Source organism: Oncorhynchus clarkii, chromosome 32, assembly GCF_045791955.1.
Source record: "Oncorhynchus clarkii lewisi isolate Uvic-CL-2024 chromosome 32, UVic_Ocla_1.0, whole genome shotgun sequence".
NCBI classification, from domain to species: domain Eukaryota; kingdom Metazoa; phylum Chordata; class Actinopteri; order Salmoniformes; family Salmonidae; genus Oncorhynchus; species Oncorhynchus clarkii.
Genome location: NC_092178.1, coordinates 23,779,270 through 23,800,872, shown reverse-complemented (window position 1 = coordinate 23,800,872; position 21,603 = coordinate 23,779,270). Strand labels below are relative to the sequence as shown.

General features: G+C 41.4%; 1 protein-coding gene across 15 annotated transcripts in view; it reads right to left on the bottom strand.

The window, feature by feature from the left end:
- The window catches only part of LOC139392081 (thyroid hormone receptor beta-like), a 118,388-nt gene that overhangs the window by 72,613 nt on the left and 24,172 nt on the right, over positions 1-21,603 (bottom strand). The window contains exon 1 of one of the 15 annotated variants that reach the window (XM_071139789.1): positions 10,081-10,110. The exons of the other annotated variants lie outside the window; for them this stretch is intronic. The gene's annotated coding sequence lies outside the window, so the exon portion shown is untranslated. Of the gene's footprint in view, positions 1-10,080; positions 10,111-21,603 lie in introns of those variants that run through there. 15 annotated transcript variants of the gene reach the window in all.

Sequence of the window (21,603 nt, the reverse complement as noted above, 5' to 3'; positions counted from 1 at the left end):
TGTCAGACTGTGTACTGACATGCACTGCATCTCATGGCAGGGCGGGGTAGACAGTAAATCAAGACCCCAGCCGGTTAGTCAGACATTATTATACAGACAGTAAAGAAGACCTTTACAGAGGACAGATTGAAATAGACATCACTACAAGAGATCCTTTTCAAATCATTCATTTATTACTGTGCAAAACTTTGTCATTACCAGTTATTAGCCTTCCATCAAGTTGATGTGTGCCGGAGGGTTGGTAGGGGAAGGGTTTCTAATCATGGCTGGATGGTTTTCCTAGCTCCCATGGTGTGTCTTCTCTCTCTCTCTGCCGGGTCCTGTGCCTTCACCTTTAAGAAATGTGGTGGCAGCAGCCCCGGTGTGATGACGAGCGCTAAGGTGGTTTGACCTGTCGGCTCGGTTATTTAACCGCTGGCTGTACCCGTTTCTTCCAGCCAGCCACATGGCCTCTGTCCTGCCCCTGTGTGTCCTCCTGCCAACACGCACAGGAGGTTTCATCACCCCTATTTAAATCTCTCTCTCTCTCTCTATCTATCTATCCACCGCCATCACCTCATGTTTCAGAATGATAATGCACGGCCCCATGTCGCAAGAATCTGTACACAAGTCCTGGAAGCCTTGTCACCCATTGAGCATTTTGGGATGATCTGGATCGACATGTACGACAGCACGTTCCAGTTCCCACCAAAATCCGGAAACTTTGCACAGCCACTGAAGAGGAGTTGGGCAGCATTCCACAGTTCACAATCAATAGCCTGATCAAATCTGTGAAGGAGATGTGTCACGCTGCATGAGGCAAATGGTGGTCACACCAGATACTGACTGTTTTTTTTCTTCAAGGTATATATGACCAACAGATGCATATCTGTATTCCCAGTCATGTGAAATCCATAGATTAGGGCCTAATGAATGTATTTCAACTGACTGACTTCCTTATATGAACTATAACTCAGTAAAATCTTTGAAATGGTTGCATAATTTTGATGTTATCATTGTTTTTACTGAATATTGTTTTGGATCATTTGATTAGTCAAATAGTCAAGAAATCTCTAACCAATTCGCATAACATCCTGTCACTCTGTTAAACCTAATGGGGAACGGAGAATGCATTGCTATTTGTATTCCTTTCTGCGTGAGATATTCTTTAGAGGGTAACCTCTTAGTGACCTTGACTTAAAAGCAGTTGATACCCACTGGGCACACACTGGTTGAATAAACTCAAACTTTGTCACATGCGCCAAATACAACAAGTGTAGACTACCGTGAAATGCTTACTTACAAGCCCTTAACCAACATTGCAGTTAATTTCAATGAAATTACGTTGAACCAATGTGGAATAGACGTTGAATTGGTGTCTGTACCTAGTGGGTAATGTCTCTATCCAGATCTGTATTTCAATCTATGTGGGAGAATTTCTTGGTTGTATGACTTCTTTCCAACTCTAAATCAAACGCTGGCATGCTTTCCTGAGTAATAAGTCAGATGAGTTGAAGATGTGTGGCATGGGAACGTAACAGGAGAGAATAACATTAAGGCCTACAGACTTTCTTTGGAAATAACATTTTTTGAATTTGTTTCTGTGTGGGTAAGAAATGGACTGGGTTTTGACCCTCCCAGGTTTAACGTTGGAAATGTGTGTTCTCGAAGCTTGTTTTTCTATTAAGTAACCTCAACATCTGTGATAATGTTTGAAAGCATCAGCTCTTTCAAGGCCAATCAGTAAAAATAACAAAAAGCCATTCAGGCTCTTGACTGGCTCGACCTGGTAGTTTCTTAGGCTGTTGATTGGCCCACAGGCCATTCAGTTGGACTGGTCAGGGCACTGGATTATTTTCTCCTGGGCTCACACTGCTAGTTCACTCCTTGAGATCGCCAGTTCACAGTTCAGACCGTAGCGAGGAAATTTGCCATAGACATTTCACAATGACTGTGTGTATATCGCCAGATCCCAGGTTGTTAGCCTGTTATTGAGGGCCGTGGAGTCTGGGGCTGCGTCCCAAATGGTACCCAATAGTGAACTACGTTTAAACAGAGCCCTATAGGCCCTGGTCAAAAGTATTTCACTACATAGGGAATAGAGGTCGACCGATTAATCGGAATGGCCGATTTCAAGATTTCATAACAATCGGTAATCGGCATTTTTGGACACCGATCATGGCCGATTACAATGCACTCCATGAGGAGACAGCCTGCGTGGAGCCAAGGTAAGGTGCTAGCTAGCATTAAACGTATCTTATAAAAAACAATCAATCTTAACATAATCATTAGTTAACTACACATGGTTGATGATATTACTAGTTTATCCAGCTTGTCCTGCGTTGCATATAATCGATGCGGTGCCTGTTAACCTGTTAAGCCTATAGGGGCGCTATTTCATTATTGGATAAAAAAACGTGCCCGTTTTAAGCGCAATATTTTGCCACGAAAAGATGCTCGACTATGCATAGAATTGACAGCTTTGGAAAGAACACAGTCTAAAGTTTCCAAAACTGCAAAGATTTTATCTGTGAGTGCCACAGAACTCATTCTACAGGCGAAACCAAGATGAAACGTCTAACAGGAAATGAGCAGAATCTCTGAAGCTCTGTTTTCAAATGTCTCCTTATATGGCTGTGAATGCAGCAGGAACGACCATGTGCTTTCTGTGGTTTCTTCAAGATGTCTGCAGCATTGTGACGTATTTGTAGGCATATCATTGGAAGATTGGCCATAAGAGACTACATTTTCCAGGGGTCCGCCCGGTGGCCTTTATCTAAATTTGTGCGTGATCTCCAGTTGCGGTCATTTTGTCCTGGGATTCAGAACGAAACGCACACTTCCACGAAGGATATATCATCGAAGAGATATGTGAAAAACACCTTGAGGATTGGTTCTAAACAACGTTTGCCATGTTTCAGTCGATATTATGGAGTTAATTTGGAAAAAAGTTCGGCGTAATTGATGACTGGATTTTCGGGTTTTTTTGGTAGCCAAACGTGACGCACCAAACGGAGCGATTTCTCCTAAACAAATAATCTTTCAGGAAAAACTGAACATTTGCTATCTAACAGAGTCTCCTCATTGAAAACATCTGAAGTTCTTCAAAGGTAAATGATTATTTGAATGCTTTTCTGGTTTTTGTGAAAGTGTTGCCTGCTAAATGCTAACGATAATGCTAACGCTAAATGCTACGCTAGCTAGCTACTGTTACACAAATGATTGTGTTCCTATGGTTGAGAAGCATATTTTGAAAATCTAAGATGACAGTGTTGTTAACAAAAAGGCTAAGCTTGAGAGCTAGCATATTTATTTCATTTCCTTTGCGATTTTCATGAATAGTTAACGTTGCGTTATGCTAATGAGCTTGCCGGGATAAATACACTCCTGAATACAGGTTTTTTTGGTAGCCAAACGTGACGCACCAAACGGAGCGATTTCTCCTAAACAAATAATCTTTCAGGAAAAACTGAACATTTGCTATCTAACAGAGTCTCCTCATTGAAAACATCTGAAGTTCTTCAAAGGTAAATGATTTTATTTGAATGCTTTTCTGGTTTTTGTGAAAGTGTTGCATGCTAAATGCTAACGATAATGCTAACGCTAAATGCTACGCTAGCTAGCTACTGTTACACAAATGATTGTTTTCCTATGGTTGAAGCATATTTTGAAAATCTGAGATGACAGTGTTGTTAACAAAAGGCTAAGCTTGAGAGCTAGCATATTTATTTCATTTGCGATTTTCATGAATAGTTAACGTTGCGTAATGGTAATGAGCTTGAGTCTGTATTCACGATACCGGATCCGGAATGGGTAGATCAGAGAGGTTAATTTATCATTGAATCATAGCCTACTTCGCCAAACAGGTGATTTAACAAGCGCATTCGAGAAAAAAGCACTGTTGTAGCACCAGTGTACCTAATCATAAACACCAACGCCTATCTTAAAATCAATACACAAGTATATATTTTTAAACCTGCATATTTAGTTAATATTGCCTGCTAACATCAATTTATTTTACCTAGGGAAATTGTGTTACTTCTCTTGCGTTCTGTGCAACAGAGTCAGGGTATATGCAGCAGTGTCACGCCCTGGTCTTAGTATTTTGTGTTTTCTTTATTATTTTGGTCAGGCCAGGGTGTGACATGGGTTTTTAATGTGGTGTGTTTTGTCTTGGGGTTTTGTTAGGTATTGGGTTTGTGGCTTAGTGGGGGTATCTAGTATAGGCTATGGCTGTCTGGAGTGGTTCTCAATCAGAGGCAGGTGTTTATCGTTGTCTCTGATTGGGAACCATATTTAGGCAGCCATATTCTTTGAGTGTTTTGTGGGTGATTGTTCCTGTCTCTGTGTTTGTTTTCACCAGATAGACTGTATAGGTTTTCTCACGTTTATTGTTTTGTTAGTTTGTTCATGTGTAGAGTCTTTATTAAAGAACCATGAATAGAAACGACGCTGCGTTTTGGTCCGCCTCTCCTTCACCGCAAGAAAACCTTAACAAGCAGTTTGGGCCGCCTGGCTCGTTGCGAACTGTGTGAAGACCATTTCTTCCTAACAAAGACAGCCACCTTCGCCAAACGGTGGATGATTTAACAAAAGCGCATTTGCGAAAAAAGCACAATCGATGCACGAATGTACCTAACCATAAACATCAATGCCTTTCTTAAAATCAATACAATGAAGTATATTTTTTTAAACCTGCATATTTAGTTAAAAGAAGTCTAGGTTAGCAGGCAATATAAAACTAGAGAAATTGTGTCACTTCTCTTGTGTTCATTGCATGCAGAGTCAGGGTATATGCAACATTTTGGGCAGCCTGGCTCGTTGCGTACTAATTTGCCAGAATTTTACGTAATTATGACATAACATTGAAGGTTGTGCAATGTAACAGGAATATTTAGACTTATGGATGCCACCCGTTAGATAAAATACGGAACGCTTCCATATTTCACTGAAAGAATATACATTTTGTTTTCGCAATGATAGGTTATTAATATGGTGAAATCCAGAAACTAAGGCTCGTATTTCTGTGTGTTATTATGTTACAATTAAGTCTATGATTTGATATTTGATAGAGCTGACTGAGCGGTGGTAGGCAGCAGCAGGCTCGTAAGCATTCATTCAAACAGCACTTTTGTGCATTTGCCAAGAGCTCTTAGCTGTGCTTCAAGCATTGAGCTGTTTATGACTTCAAGCCTATCAACTCCCGAGATTAGGCTGGTGTAACCGATGTCAAATGGCTAGCTAGTTAGCGGGGTGCGAGCTAATAGCGTTTCAATCAGTGACGTCACTCGCTCTGAGACCTTGAAGTAGTTGTTCCCCTTGCTCTGCAAGGGCCGCAGCTTTTGTGGAGCGATGGGTAACGATGCTTCGAGGGTGGCTGTTGTCGATGTGTTCCTGGTTCGAGCCAAGGTAGGGGCCAGGAGAGGGACGGAAGCTATACTGTTACACTAAAGTGCCTATAAGAACATCCAATGGTCAAAGGTATATGAAATACAAATGGTATAGAGAGAAATAGTCCTATAATTGCTATATAACTACAACCTAAAACTTCTTACCTGGGAATATTGAAGACTCATGTTAAAAGGAACCACCAGCTGTCATATGTTCTCATGTTCTGAGCAAGGAACTTAAACGTTAGCTTTCTTACATGGCACATATTGCACTTTTACTTTCTTCTCCAACACTTTGTTTTTGCATTATTTAAACCAAATTTAACATGTTTCATTATTTATTTGAGGAGAAATATATTTTATTGAGGTATTATATTAAGTTAAAATAAAAGTGTTCATTCAGTATTGTTGTAATTGTCATTATTACAAATAATAATAAAAAAAATAAAATAAAAAATAAAGAATTTGTCAGATTAATCGGTATCAGCTTTTTTTCGTAGTCGGTCGACCTCTAATAGGGAATAAGGTGCCATTCGGCACACAGACAGAGTCTCTGAGCAGCAGGTTGTGAAGTAGGTGGGAGCTCTAGTGACTCCCCAACCCGCATGAGGGAGCGTAATCGTCGACTGACACTAATAAGCATAACGCAACGGACATAAATATTCCTAGAAAACATTCCTATTCATGAAAATCACAAGTGAAATATATTGAGACAAAGCTTAGCCTTTTGTTAATCACCCTGTCATCTCAGATTTTCTAAATATGCTTTACAGCCAAAGCTAGACAAGCATTTGTGTAAGTTTATCGATAGCCTAGCATAGCATTTTGTCCAGCTAGCAGCAGGTGACTTGGTCACGGAAATCAGAAAAGCAATCAAATTAAATAGTTTACCTTTGATGAGCTTCAGATGTTTTCACTCATGAGACTCCCAGTTAGATAGCCAATGTTCCTTTTTTCCAAAAATATTATTTTTGTAGGCGAAATAGCTCCGTTTGTTCTTCACGTTTGACTGAGAAATCGCCCGGAAAATGCAGTCACGAAAACGCCGAAAAATATTCCAAATTAGCTCCATAATATCGACAGAAACATGGCAAACGTTGTTTATAATCAACCTCAAGGTGTTTTTCAAATATCTATTCAATAATATATCCACCAGGACAATTGTTTTTTCAGTAGGACCGATTGGAATAATGGCTACCTCTGTATTTTACGCGAGAATCACTCTGGGAGCCATCAGGTGACCAGTTGTGCAATGTAGCCGCTTACGGGTATTCTTCAACATAAATGCGTAAAACTACGTCACAATGCTATAGACACCTTGGGGAATACGGAGAAAAAGTAATCTGGTTGATAGCCCATTCACTGCTCAATAGGGACGCATTGGAACGCAGCGCTTTCAAAACATGAGGCACTTCCGGATTGGATTTTTCTCAGGCTTTCGCCTGCAATATCAGTTCTGTTATACTCACAGATAATATTTTTACAGTTTTGGAAACTTTAGAGTGTTTTCTACCCTAAGCTGTCAATTATATGCATATTCTAGCATCTTGTCCTGACAAAATATCCCGTTTACTACGGGAACGTTATTTTTCCAAAAATGAAAATACTGCCCCCTAGTCACAAAAGGTAGAACTCTACATACAGTATATAGGAATAAATAGGAAACCCAGTCAGTAAGAGTTGACAAAGACTCACTTAAGCCACCTTTTGAATGCTCTCTGGATAGCCATTCAACTGTCTTCAACTGTATTTGATTGGGCTATTATCAGTAGAAATTTTTATCATTAGCTGAAGCAAATCGGCAGGTAGTCCAGTGGTTAGAGCGTTGGACTAGTAACCGAAAGGTTGCAAGATTGACACGGTAACAATCTGTCGTTCTGACCTTGAACAAGGCAGTTAACCCACTGTTCAAGGCCATAATTGAACATAAGAATTGGTTCTTAACTGACTTGCCTAGTTAAATAAAAGGTAAAAAAATAAAACAAAAAAATCACTGCTACTGGTGTAGCATAAGAAGCAGTAGCCATGCTAACTCTGCCTCTAGACTAGAAGTACCAGTGGTTTTCCTTGACAGGATATACTACTAGTCCTGATGTTTATTTGGTTTCCTGTTGTCAATGATGGAGAAACTAACAGCTCTCAAGACACATACAGACAAATAAATACCTCTGAATATGGCCACAGTACACACACACACCGCGGGGAGCCTAGCAGAGAGAGTGGGTTTGACAGGACCTCCGTGGGCAAAACAGTCTGTGGCATAACAGTACTGTGTCCTGGACTGACTGTGTGTGACTGGGAACTCAACTTGACCAGAATAAAACAGAACCCCTGTCTGTCTGTCTCTCTCTCTGTCTGTATGTCTGTCAGGAAACTCAACTGGGCAAGATTAAAACAGAACCCCTGTCTGTCTGTCTCTCTCTCTGTCTGTATGTCTGTCAGGAAACTCAACTGGGCCAGATTAAAACTGTCTGTCTGTCTGTCTCTCTCTCTGTCTGTATGTCTGTCAGGAAACTCAACTGGGCAAGATTAAAACAGAACCCCTGTCTGTCTCTCTCTCTCTCTGTCTGTATGTCTGTCAGGAAACTCAACTGGGCCAGATTAAAACTGTCTGTCTGTCTGTCTAGGACTGATGGGTGCACTTTACATCCGTCTCTGCTGTGGCCTAAATGAACCTAATTGGATGGATGCAGTCACTAAAACGAAAGCCCTTTTTGTTCCTATCTAGAGTAACCCGTTAGACATGCATAAGTTTCAGTGATCCGGGATGTAGACTAGCTATTGTTTATGCACCTTTCTAAGAGTTCCTTCGTGGTAGGTCACCCTGCATTCCACATTGTCAGATCTATGATTACTTTTTCCCTATGTAATCTCCCATTCATTTGGCAGGACGATAGTACAGAACACCATGGCCAAAGAAAACCTGAGGAAATCCATCTAAACCCAGGATCAACAGAGAGTCTGTAAAGAGAGTCTGTAAAGAAACACCAAGACTGGTTCGGCAAGGCAAAGCAAGGCAAACACTTCCAGGGACTGCCGGGGGCCATGAGGCCCGAACAGTATTTAGAGATACTTATTTATTGATACGTATTTATTTTCCTAAAGAGTTTAGCTGAGAACTAATCCTCTCCCCAACGAACACAGTCAACAAGTGCAAAGTGGTATGTGATTACAATATTACTGGTGTGAGGTTGGAGCGGGGTTGTAGGGGGGGACTAAGATGTGTGAGGTGTGATGGGAGATAAAACCTAAACCCCTCGGTTGAATAAACTGTGAAAGGAGCTAGCTGGTCCCTGGCAGAGGAGAAGACAGTAGAGGAAGGAGAGAATAAGAGGAGAGGGGAAGAGCAGAAGGGGAGAGGAGGAGAAGACAGAAGAGAGGAAAGAGAACAAAAGAACTGGGGAATATGAAGATGACATACAACAGTCCCAGACTTCTTATGTAAGAGCTCTGTAGCCTTCACTCTCTCTCTCTGTGTGTGTGTGTGTGTGTGTACCTGTCCCCCAGTCCCTAAAGTTTGAGTGTCTGCCACCTAAAGCTATGTGCTACCCTGTCACTGATTCACACTTCTTTTTCTCAAATCACTCCCAAGTTTCCCCCAGTCAACTGGAATAATTGTAAGAAAGCAGGACATTCTGGAGCAAATGCATAATCCCATGTGCTCAATTTGTAGTCGCACACTACCTTTAAGCTCATCCGCACATTATGAGAATAATAGAAATGGTAAGAAGAGCGCTCAACCAGCGTGAGTCGAGGTGCAACCAAACAATGTGATCATCATGGAAGAGGTGCAGTGCTCCCTCATCATTCAAATCCAAAAGGTGAAAAATACCTTTTTTCTCCTAGGTGAAAAATGATGATGCAAAATAAAACCAGAGACCAGCTTTTTGATGGGTACCACACACACACACACACACACACACACACACACACACACACACACACACACACTTCAGACAAGACTAGCTATGATAGGTTGCTTTGGTGCAACCCTCCCTAACCCTCCTCACTCTCCTTGGCCTGGCTGAGTAAGGGGGTGATTTGTGTATTGTGTGTGTGTATGAGTAAGTGCACCTAAACACAGTTTAGCAGGCCAGACCTGGGTTGAACAAGGATTTGTTTTCTTTCAGATACTTAATCATGCTTGATTGAGCTTGCCTGGCGCAACAGAACCAACAGAATAGATCCCAAAAGTGCACACCCAGGTCTCCGCCTATCTGGTACTCCAGGCAAGCTCAATGTAACACTCTAAATATTAAAGAAAACAAGTAGTATTTCAACCCAGGTGTGCAGAAGAGCAGCCCACTGCCTCCCCGGCTGTACAGTTGACTGAGTCCTCACTGCAGAGGTAGTATCAGGCTGCATTGTACAAGGAGCATGCTTTTTTGGGGGGGGAACCTTTACTTCCACAGGAAGTCATGCTGAGACCACGCACACTGGGCACAGATGTCAATTCAGAATCTATTCCACGTTGGTTCAATGTCATTTCATTAAAATTATGCGGTAACAACATTGATTCAACCAGTGTGACCAGTGGGAGGTCTCTTTCCCAGATGAGCCCAGTATACACATCAATACATGTAAGGCCTGGACACACACAGCGCATAAATGTATGCACGTACACACGCATGTAAACACACACTTCAGTTAAGAGACTAAGCCCGGTCATAACCACACACTCATATGGCTCACTCTATAGGAAAGGACTTACCTGTTAGTAGAGGTGGAGTAGAGGAAAGGAGGGGTCCATTCACATGAAAAGATATAGATAAAAATAATATTAGTTACAATGCAACTACAAGGCTTATCTAATACTGTACATGTAGTCTCTCTCTCTCTTATTAAGTAGATAACAGTATGGCGCTAAGCCAGGAGAATGGCGCTAAGCCAGGGGGGTGGCGCTAAGCCAGGGGGACAGAGTTCTTTTAAAACTTGCACAACTTGGATTATAGTCAAATACTCCAAACTCAATTATTTATTTCTAGGATGTTGAAAAAAATGGCAACCTATTGCCTACATAGTGCACTACTTTTGAACAGGGACCATAGGACTCTGATCAAAAGTAGTGCACTATGTAAGGAATAGGGTGCCATTTGGGACACAGCCAAAGTAACCATTCCAGTTTAAGTGGTATGGATTTGAGAGAAACACCCTTAGTTTCTATATAAGTTCCAGTTCAGTATGTTCAAACCTGTATGTTCACCACTTAGCCTACACAGCCTCTAACTTTATGTACTTTAAAACACCTTTTTGTAAAGAGCCAGCGAGCCACACCAGTCAGCTATTAATGTACTATAGTGGTGTTTTAACTTTCTGCTTGACCTTTGTCAATTGAATAAGAGGGGTTAGAATGTAGTAGGGCTGACCCCATTTAGTCAACTGGTCGATTGTTTGGTCGATAGACTGTTGGTCGACCGAGATTTCTTTAGTCGAGCAATATCAAAGTAAATGTTTTTTTTCCATGGTGTGTAGCCTATACACCAGTCTGATTCGCACCTGTCTGAGTGGACTAATCTATTGTTGAGGCCGTTGGGATGGCAACGTCCATCACTCTAAGACACTGAAATTGTATATGGTTATATTACATAAGAACAATGGTGCAACACTAATACAAATTATAACAAATTCTCTTTCTCGCTTTCTTGTGGTCGCTGTCCACAGTTCTGAAACACATCAATGCGCTGTTAAATTGGCCCCTTTTCCTAGACATATGTATAATAGGAAAGTTAACCAGCATATGGGTGTTGAGAACAATGCAGCGGAGGCAGCAGTGGAATTATAAGATGAGAAAACGGCCTTTGCCTTAATTAAGAAAGAAAAGTGAGGAGGGAGTAAACCCCAACTGAATTAGGTCTATAAATCAATAGCTTAACTGTTAAACGTGCCTGGCTTTATAAATCATCCATATACAGTACCAGTCAGAAGTTTGGACACACCTTCTCATTCAAGGGTTTTTCTTTATTTTTACTATATTCTACATTGTAGAATAATAGTGAAGACATCAAAATTATGAAATAACACATATGGAATCAAGTAGTAACCAAAAGTGTTAAACATATCAAAATATATTTTATATTCTTCAAAGTAGCCACCCTTTGCCTTGATGACAGCTTTACATACTCTTAACATTCTCTCAACCAGCTTCATGAGAAATGATTTTCCAACAGTCTTGAAGGAGTTCCCACATATGCTGAGCACTTGTTGGCTGCTTTTCCTTCACTCTGCAGTCCAGCTCATCCCAAACCACCTCAATTGGGTTGAGGTTGGGTGATTGTGGAGACCAGGTCATCAAAATAAAGAAAAACCCTGGAATAAGTAGGTGTGTCCAAACGTTTGACTTGTAGAGAAATAAGATCCTGCTTCTGTTGCCTGTTTGAGTGTTTGTTTAATAGCCTACTGATTCCACACCTATCCTCAAGCAACTACAACATGCAGGAAAACAATTTCACAAATTGTTTTTAAATCTTTGCTATGCTGTAAAAAGGCTTCACACTTTTTCATTAGAACAGCCTCTCTGGTATTATTTATCGTTTATTTAGTGTTGTTTAAACTTCCAAATTGTCAGAAAAATAATATCTATAACAATAATAATAACCCTCCTTTTTCTTGATCTCCTTATTAGTATTATTAGCATAATTATTATGAATATCATTAAATAATAATTAATGTCATTGTCATTAGTAGACTTAGTATAGCAGCCTTGTATAACCACCATTGAACTGTATGCCTAAGAGCACATCCTTTTTAATCTTAATACCATAACATACGGAGGGAGGCCTGTATTTCAATACTTATATAGGCTACTGTATCAATCAATCATTCATTTGGTCATGTCATCACACAGCATGCTAGTCATTCATGATTTGAAATGCAATCAAGCATTTTTATAAAAATAACAAAGCGACCCTTGAATAATTAACGTAAACCATACAAAAACCATTCCATTTCGGAAATTGCCTTCACAAATGAAAGCGACTGTTTTTAGTCTTTGTTGTAAAAAAAGGCTTAGCAAAAAAAAGTTACAACGGACTCTCTTGTAAACTTATAATATATTTTGTGTTGTTTACATTGTTCCAAACGGTCAGAAAATTTATTTTGTAATCTAACCGCAGCTGTTTGGCACACATAATATGCACGCAGAGCTCCATACATTATTTATCTCCAGTATTTTACACAACTAGTCAAATGTATTCCACACATCTGACTTCCCCTTTACCCCCAGCGCAACCAGTAAACATTCTCCCATTTCAAACTTTTTTGTCACATCCATTTTGCTGTCACATGTTACGGTGTTCAGAGTTTGTTATAACCAATTTATTGATGTGATTATCATATGCTATAGGTCAGACCCTATTGATCACGTGGATGTGATGCATGCATGTGTCCCGTAAAGAGAGCAAGTGTTGAGGGAATAGGGAATGTTTTTCCTAAACAAATCAGGAATTCCAGTAACAGAGCTTTTCAGTCAGAAATGGCTGTAATTATGTTATTGCTTCAGCAACGCGAACAGCGTGATAAACACTGTTGATGTTCTGTGGCGGTCGCTGCAGCAGGGAAGTGAGAGAGACAATGGGTGCCAGTCACACAGACTCTAGTTGTCATTTGTTTTTAACAAAGCGCAGCAAGTCTGACCCCTGCACAATCAAATCAATTGCGGTCGTACTCCCTCTTAATTATTTAATCAAACAGTGAGCTTAAAACATCAGACAAGCTCAGTGAATATATTTGATTTGATTAAAACACATAGGATGTGTCTATATATGGAAAAATACATGTTTAAAATTTCAACCAATCGATTGGTCTAAGAACAAATGACTCTTGGTCAACCAAGATGTGTTTTTAGTCGGGGACAGCCCATTAGAGGAAGGTGTGTTTGAAGCTGTGGCACAGTCAGACAAACAGACACAGACAGACAGACAGCTACTCAGCACAATGAGACAGAGAGCGCCAGACTAAAGAGAGTGTCATGGCCAGACACTCATTCTGTGAAAAGAGAGAGGTCCCCTTCTGATCATCAAAAACAGAGAGAGAGAGAGAGAGAAAGAGAAATGGAGGGAAAGAGAGAAGGAGAGGGGGGAGAAAGAGAGAAGGACAGGGGGAGAAAGAGAGATGAGAGAGCGAGAGAGAGAGTGAGGCAGGGGAACAAAGCTCTGTGAGGTTGGATGGAATACGTGTCAGTTGAAATATGGACGTCTTTGCTGGGAGAAGTATAAGAATGGGCCTGCATTGACTTTTCTTTCAACATGGCTACAACCCAGCTCTCTTCCCTTCTCCTCCCTCTCTCGTTTTCCATCCCTAATTCTTTCTCGCTCATTTTCAAATCTCTGCCTGAAACTAAATCACTTTTAATCTCTCCATTTTTTACCGCCCTTACATCATAAAACACCCATGAGACAGTCAACAGAGGAGGCCAGAGCCAGAGGACACAGAACTGACCCTAACTAGAAACTGAAAAAAACAGAACAGACTACAACAGAATGGGAACTCCCATTCTGAGGGAAACTGTGCAGGGAGAAAAACAGTAAACCAAAACGGCATGACAAGAGCAGCCATCAAAATATGACAAAGCATTTTTGTGAAAACCGCAGACCTCTTTAAATATTCACACGGGTTCCCTTTAGAAAAAACCTCAGTTCAGCCAATCAGACTGCCTCAGCTCCAGCTTTGTTCCTCTGGAATCACTGTGCATGGATGCCAAACCAGTCAGCCACTACGGAATTTTGACAGGACACTGGAGGACATTGCAGACCATCACATGCATACAGTACAAGTCAAACGTTTGGACACACCTACTCATTCAAGGGTTTATCTTCATTTTTTAAAACTATTTTCTACATTGTAGAATAATTGTGAAGACATCAAAACTATGAAATATCACATATGGAATTTATACATTCTATAGAATGGCACCGGAGAGGGTGGCTGCCAATTTATTGGCTCTTAACCAACAGTGCTATTTTGTTTGTTTTTTCGCATTGTTTGTAACATATTTTGTACATAATGTTGCTGCTACCGTTTCTTATGACCGAAAGAGCTACTGGACATCAGAACAGCGATTACTCACCTTGAACTGGACAAATAATTTTTCTTTATTGAGTCGGACGAGAGGGATTTACTCCAAACAGACCCTCATCCCCCATTAATAACATACAGCTGGCGGGTTATACACTCTATCGGCAGAATAGAACAGCAGCCTCTGGTAAGACAAGGGGTCTATGTATATTTGTAAACAACAGCTGGTGCCCGATATCTAAGAAAGTCTCAAGGTTTTGTTTGCCAGGGGTAGAGTATCTTATGATAAGCTGTAGATCACACTATCTACCTAGAAAGTTTATCTGTATTTTTCGAAGCTGTTTACATACCACCACAGACCGATGCTGGGACTAAGACCGCACTCAATGAGCTGTATACCATCATAAGCAAACAGGAAAACACTCATCCAGAGGCGGCGCTCCAGGTTGCCTTGGACTTTAATGTAGGGAAACTCAAATCAGTTTTACATAATTTCTATCAGCATGTTAATTATGCAACCAGGCGGAGAAAAAAAACTCTAGACCACCTGCACTCCACAAACAGAGACACGTACAAAGCTTGCTCTCCATTTGGCAAATCTGACCATATCCTCCTGATTCCTGCTTACAAGCAAAACTTAAAGCAGGAAGCACCAGTGACTCGGGTCAATAAAAAAAAAAGTGGTCAGATTAAGCAGATGCTAAACTACAGGACTGTTTTGCTAGCACAGACTGGAACATGTTCCGGGATTCTTCTGATAGCATTGAGGAGTACACAACATATGTCACTGGCTTCATCAATAAGTGCATCGATGACGTCTTCACCACAATGACTATACATACATACCCCAACCAGAAGTCATGGATTACAGGCAACATCCGCACTGAGCTAAAGGCTAGAGCTGCCGCTTTCAAGGAGCGAGACCCTAATCCGGAAGCTTATGAGAAATCCTGCTATGCCCTCCGACGAACCATCAAAAAGGCAAAGCATCAATACAGGACAAAGATCGAATCTTACTACAACGGCTCCGACGCTCATCAGATGTGGCAGGGCTTGCAAACTATTACAGACTAAAAAGGGAAGCACAGCCGAGAGCTGCCCAGTGACACGAGCCTACCAGACGAGCTAAATAACTTGCATGCTCAGTCCCATCCTGTACTCCCTGTTCACTCATGACTGCGTGGCCAGGCACGATTCCAACACCATCATTAAGTACAGTGCCTTGCGAAAGTATTCGGCCCCCTTGAACTTTGCGACCTTTTGCCACATTTCAGGCTTCAAACATAAAGATATAAAACTGTATATTTTGTGAAGAATCAACAACAAGTGGGACACAATCATGAAGTGGGACGACATTTATTGGATATTTCAAACTTTTTTAACAAATCAAAAACTGAAAAATTGGGCGTGCAAAATTATTCAGCCCCTTTACTTTCAGTGCAGCAAACTCTCTCCAGAAGTTCAGTGAGGATCTCTGAATGATCCAATGTTGACCTAAATGACTAATGATGATAAATACAATCCACCTGTGTGTAATCAAGTCTCCGTATAAATGCACCTGCACTGTGAGTGTCTCAGAGGTCCGTTAAAAGCGCAGAGAGCATCATGAAGAACAAGGAACACACCAGGCATGTCCGAGATACTGTTGTGAAGAAGTTTAAAGCCGGATTTGGATACAAAAAGATTTCCCAAGCTTTAAACATCCCAAGGAGCACTGTGCAAGCGATAATATTGAAATGGAAGGAGTATCAGACCACTGCAAATCTACCAAGACCTGGCCGTCCCTCTAAACTTTCAGCTCATACAAGGAGAAGACTGATCAGAGATGCAGCCAAGAGGCCCATGATCACTCTGGATGAACTGCAGAGATCTACAGCTGAGGTGGGAGACTCTGTCCATAGGACAACAATCAGTCGTATATTGCACAAATCTGGCCTTTATGGAAGAGTGGCAAGAAGAAAGCCATTTCTTAAAGATATCCATAAAAAGTGTTGTTTAAAGTTTGCCACAAGCCACCTGGGAGACACACCAAACATGTGGAAGAAGGTGCTCTGGTCAGATGAAACCAAAATTGAACTTTTTGGCAACAATGCAAAACGTTATGTTTGGCGTAAAAGCAGCACAGCTGAACACACCATCCCCACTGTCAAACATGGTGGTGGCAGCATCATGGTTTGGGCCTGCTTTTCTTCAGCAGGGACAGGGAAGATGGTTAAAATTGATGGGAAGATGGATGGAGCCAAATACAGGACCATTCTGGAAGAAAACCTGATGGAGTCTGCAAAAGACCTGAGACTGGGACGGAGATTTGTCTTCCAACAAGACAATGATCCAAAACATAAAGCAAAATCTACAATGGAATGGTTCAAAAATAAACATATCCAGGTGTTAGAATGGCCAAGTCAAAGTCCAGACCTGAATCCAATCGAGAATCTGTGGAAAGAACTGAAAACTGCTGTTCACAAATGCTCTCCATCCAACCTCACTGAGCTCGAGCTGTTTTGCAAGGAGGAATGGGAAAAAAATTCAGTCTCTCGATGTGCAAAACTGATAGAGACATACCCCAAGCGACTTACAGCTGTAATCGCAGCAAGAGGTGGCGCTACAAAGTATTAACTTAAGGGGGTTGAATAATTTTGTATGCCCAATTTTTCAGTTTTTGATTTGTTAAAAAAGTTTGAAATATCCAATAAATGTTGTTCCACTTCATGATTGTGTCCCACTTGTTGTTGATTCTTCACAAAAAAATACAGTTTTATATCTTTATGTTTGAAGCCTGAAATGTGGCAAAAGGTCGCAAAGTTCAAGGGGGCTGAATACTTTCGCAAGGCACTGTAAGTTTGACGATGACACAACAGTGATAGGCCTGATCACCAACAACGACAAGAGCCTATAAGGAGGAGGTCAGAGACATGACCGTGTGGTGCAAAGACAACAACAACATCTCCCTCAGAGTGATCAAGACAAAGGAGATGATTGTGGACTACAAGAAAAAGGACAGAGCACGCCACCATTCTCATCGACGGACCTGTAGTGGAGCAGGTTGAGAGCTTCAAGTTCCTTGGCATCCACATCACCAACAGACTAACTAACATAGTCCAAACACACCTAGATAGTCGTGAAGAAGGCATGACAAAACCCATTTCCCCGACGGAGACTGAAAAGATTTGTCATGGGTCCTCAGATCCTCAAAAGGTTCTACAACTACACCATCAAGAGCATCCTAACGGGTTGCATCACTGCCTGGTATGGCAACTGCTCGGCCTCTGACCACAAGGCACTACAGAGGGTAGTGCGTACCGCCAAGTACGTCACTGGGGCCAAGATTCCTGCCATCCAGGACCTCTATACCAGGCGGTGTCAGAGGAAGGCCCTAAACATTGTCAAAGACTCCAGACACCCTAGTCATAGACTGTTCTCTCTGCTACTGCACGGCAAACGGTACAGGTGCTCCAAGTCTAGGTCCAAGAGGGTCCTAAACAGCTTCTACCCCCAAGCCATAAGACTCCTGAACATCTAATCAAATGGCTACCCAGACTATTTGCATTGCCCCCCCTATGCTGCTGCTACTCTCTGATATTATCTATGCATAGTCACTTTAATAACTCTACCTACATGTACATATTACCTCAATTACCTCAACTAACCGGTGCCCCCGCACATTGACTCTGTACCGGTACCCCCTGTATATAGCCTTGCTATTGTTATTTTACTCCTGCTCTTTAATTATTTCTTACTTTTATTCTTACATTTTTAGGAATTTTCTTTAAACTGCATTGTTGGTTAAGGGCTTGTAAGTAAGCATTTCACTGTAAGGTCTACTACACCTGTTGTATTCGGCACATGTGACAAATACAATTTGATTTGATCATGTGGTAACCAAAAAAAGTGTTAAACAAATCAAAAAATATTTGAAATTTGAAATTCTTCAAAGTAGCCACCCTTGCCTTGATGACAGCTTTGCACACTCTTGGCATTCTCAACCAGTTTCATGAGGTAGTCACCTGGAATGCATTTCAATTAACAGGTGTGCCTTGGAAAGAAATTCCATCAATTAACTTTTAACGCGTTTGAGCCAATCAGTTGTGTTGTGACAAGGTAGGGGTGCCAATATTATGGCAAGAACAGCTCAAATAAGCAAAGAAAAAATACATGTAACGGTTTTCTTTAGGTGAAGGAGAGTCGGACCAAAATGCAGCGTTGTGATGATTCATGTTTGTTTAATAAAGGAAAACTATACATGAATAAACTACAAAATAATGAAATGTGAAAACCTAAACAGTCCTATCTGGTGCAAACACAGGGACAGGAACAATCACCCACAAAACCCAACACCAAACAGGCTACCTAAATATGGTTCCCAATCAGAGACAATGACTAACACCTGCCTCTGATTGAGAACCATATCAGGCCAAACATAGAAATAGACAAACCAGACACACAACATAGAATGCCCACCCAGCTCACGTCCTGACCAACACTAAAACAAGGAAAACACACACTAACGATGGTCAGAACATGACAATACAGTCCATTATTACTTTAAGACATGAAGGTCAGTCAATACGGAAAATGTCAAGAACTTTAAAAGTTTCTTCAAGTGCAGTCGCAAAAACACTCAAGCGCTATGATGAAACTGGCTCGTGAGGACCGCCACAGGAACGAAAGACCCAGAGTTAGCTCTGCTGCAGAGGATACATTCATTAGAGAGTTACCAGTCTCAGAAACTGCAGCCCAAGTAACAGACACATCAACATCAACTGTTCAGAGGAGACTGCATGAATCAGGCCATCATGGTCAAATTGCTACAAAGAAATCACTACTAAAGAACACCAATAAGAAGAAGAGACTTGCTTGGGTCAAGAAACACGAGCAATGGACATTAGACCGGTGGAAATCTGTCCTTTTGGTCTGATGAGTCCAAATTTGACCGCTGTGTCTTTGTGAGAGACAGAGTAGGTGGACGGATCATATCCGCATGTGTAGTTCCCACCGTGAAGCATGGAGGAGGTGGTGTGATGGTTTGGGGGTGCTTTGCTGGTGACACCTGTCGATGATTTATTCAGAATTCAAGGCACACTTAACCAGCTTGGCTACCACAGCATTCTGCAGCGATATGCCATCCCATCTGGTTTGCGCTTAGTGGGACTACTATTTGTTTTTCAACAGGACAATGACCCAACAAACCTCCAGGCTGTGTTAGGGCTATTTGACCAAGACGGAGAGTGATGGTGTTGCATCAGATGACCTGGCCTCCACAATCAACCAACTTCAACCCAATTGAGATGGTTTGGGATGAGTTGGACCGCAGAGTGAAGGAAAAGCAGCCAACAAGTGCTCAGCATATGTCATTCATCATGAAGCTCGTCGAGAGAATGCCAAGAGTGTGCAAAGCTGTCATCAAGGCAAAGGGTGGCTACTTTGAAGAATCTCAAATATAAAATATATTTTGATTTGTTTAACACTTTTTTTGGTTACTACATGATTCCATGTGTTATTTCATAGTTGTGATGTCTTCACAATTATTCTACAATGTAGAAAATAGTAAAAATAAAGAAAAACCTTTGAATGAGTAGGTGTGTCCAGACTTTTGACTGGTACTGTATATTGTAGGCCAATATTTTTCCCAATCCTCTGCTTGAAGGGGAGATCCAGATTTGAGAAAAGGGAACAGCATCCCAAATGGCCCCCTATTCCCTACAAAGTGCACCTAGGGCCCTGGTCAAACGTAGTGCACTATATAGGGAATAGGGTGCAACTTGGGATGCTGATGAAATCCAGACAGTTCACATTAGGATAATAGATAACAGATAGGAGGACGTCAAATGTTACCCTCCAGTAATTCAGGCCCTCGGCCTCAACAAAAACATGTTGTTTTCTTCTCCTCCGTCTCTTCCTTTAGATCAGGGCGCATCATTTGAGTGGTCCTTCAAATCAAATCACCTTGATGTGGCCTAATCTTTCTGCCTGTCTAACAACCTCTCTCTGAGGACACATACACAAACAGAGACTACAGCAATCAGTTAGGTATACAGTGGTTTGCTTAGCCTGGATCTAGATCTCTTTGTGCTGTCTTGCCAAATAGTGTTGTGCAGATGTGCTCCGACCACAATTTTTTTTTTTTATGTGTGCGCAGGAAAATAGATCATGTTGCAGGCAGCATAGAGAAGTAAAATACATGTTTATAACTGATCATTGATCGCATGGTGCAAGAATTAAAGAAATTAATTGATCATTGAATGTTATCGATGGACACAGCTTTGTAGAACCAAAACATACACCGAGTATACCAAACATTAGGAACACCTTCATAATATTGAGTTGCATCCCATTTTTCCCTCAGAACATCCTCAATTCGTCAGGGCATGGTCTCTCCAAGGTGTCAAAAGCATTCCACAGGGATGCTGGCCCATGTTGACTCCAATGCTTCCCACAGCTGTGGCAAGTTGGCTGGATGTCCTTTGGGTGGTGGACCATTCTTGATACACACGGGAAACTGTTGAATGAAAATCCCGTCAGCGCTGCAGTTCTTGACACAAACCCATGCACCTGGCACCTACTACCATACCCCGTTCAAAGGCACTTAGACAATCCTTCTTTAACCTGTCTCCTCCCCTTCATCTACACTGATTGAAGTGGATTTAACAAGTGACATCAATAATAAGCCTTTACCTGGATTCACCTGATCAGTCAATGTCATGGAAAGAGCAGGTGTTCTTTATGTTTTGTATTCTCAGTGTATAGCCTACAGCCAGCCTCTGCTCAACAAGCTCCAACTCAAGAATAAAACGTTTTGGGGGGGGGGGGGGGGGGGGGGGGGGCTGCTGCAGTTCGAACGATGTTATGGTAATCTATTTGTACTGCATAGCCATACTCTATAGGGCATGGGGCTCTGGTCAAAAGTAGTGCACTATATATGCTCAATAACCATCAATAGTGAAGGTATTAGTGTATTAGTAGATGGGAAAACGGAAACCAAGACACAATGGCGTAACAGGCCTGACAAGCTTTCTGCCAGGGTACAGGCCTCGTAGTCTTTCATAGAACTCTGCATGAGAACACTTTGCCAACTGCTCCGAAAGGCCCCACTGAGGTCAATTAGTTTGTTCCAAAACAAATTAATCTGTTCCAAAACTATCTCCGCTTGACTGTTTTCTTTCATTTGTTATCTGCGGAGAAATATGAAATGTGAAATATGTAAATAAGGACTATCAATCCCAAA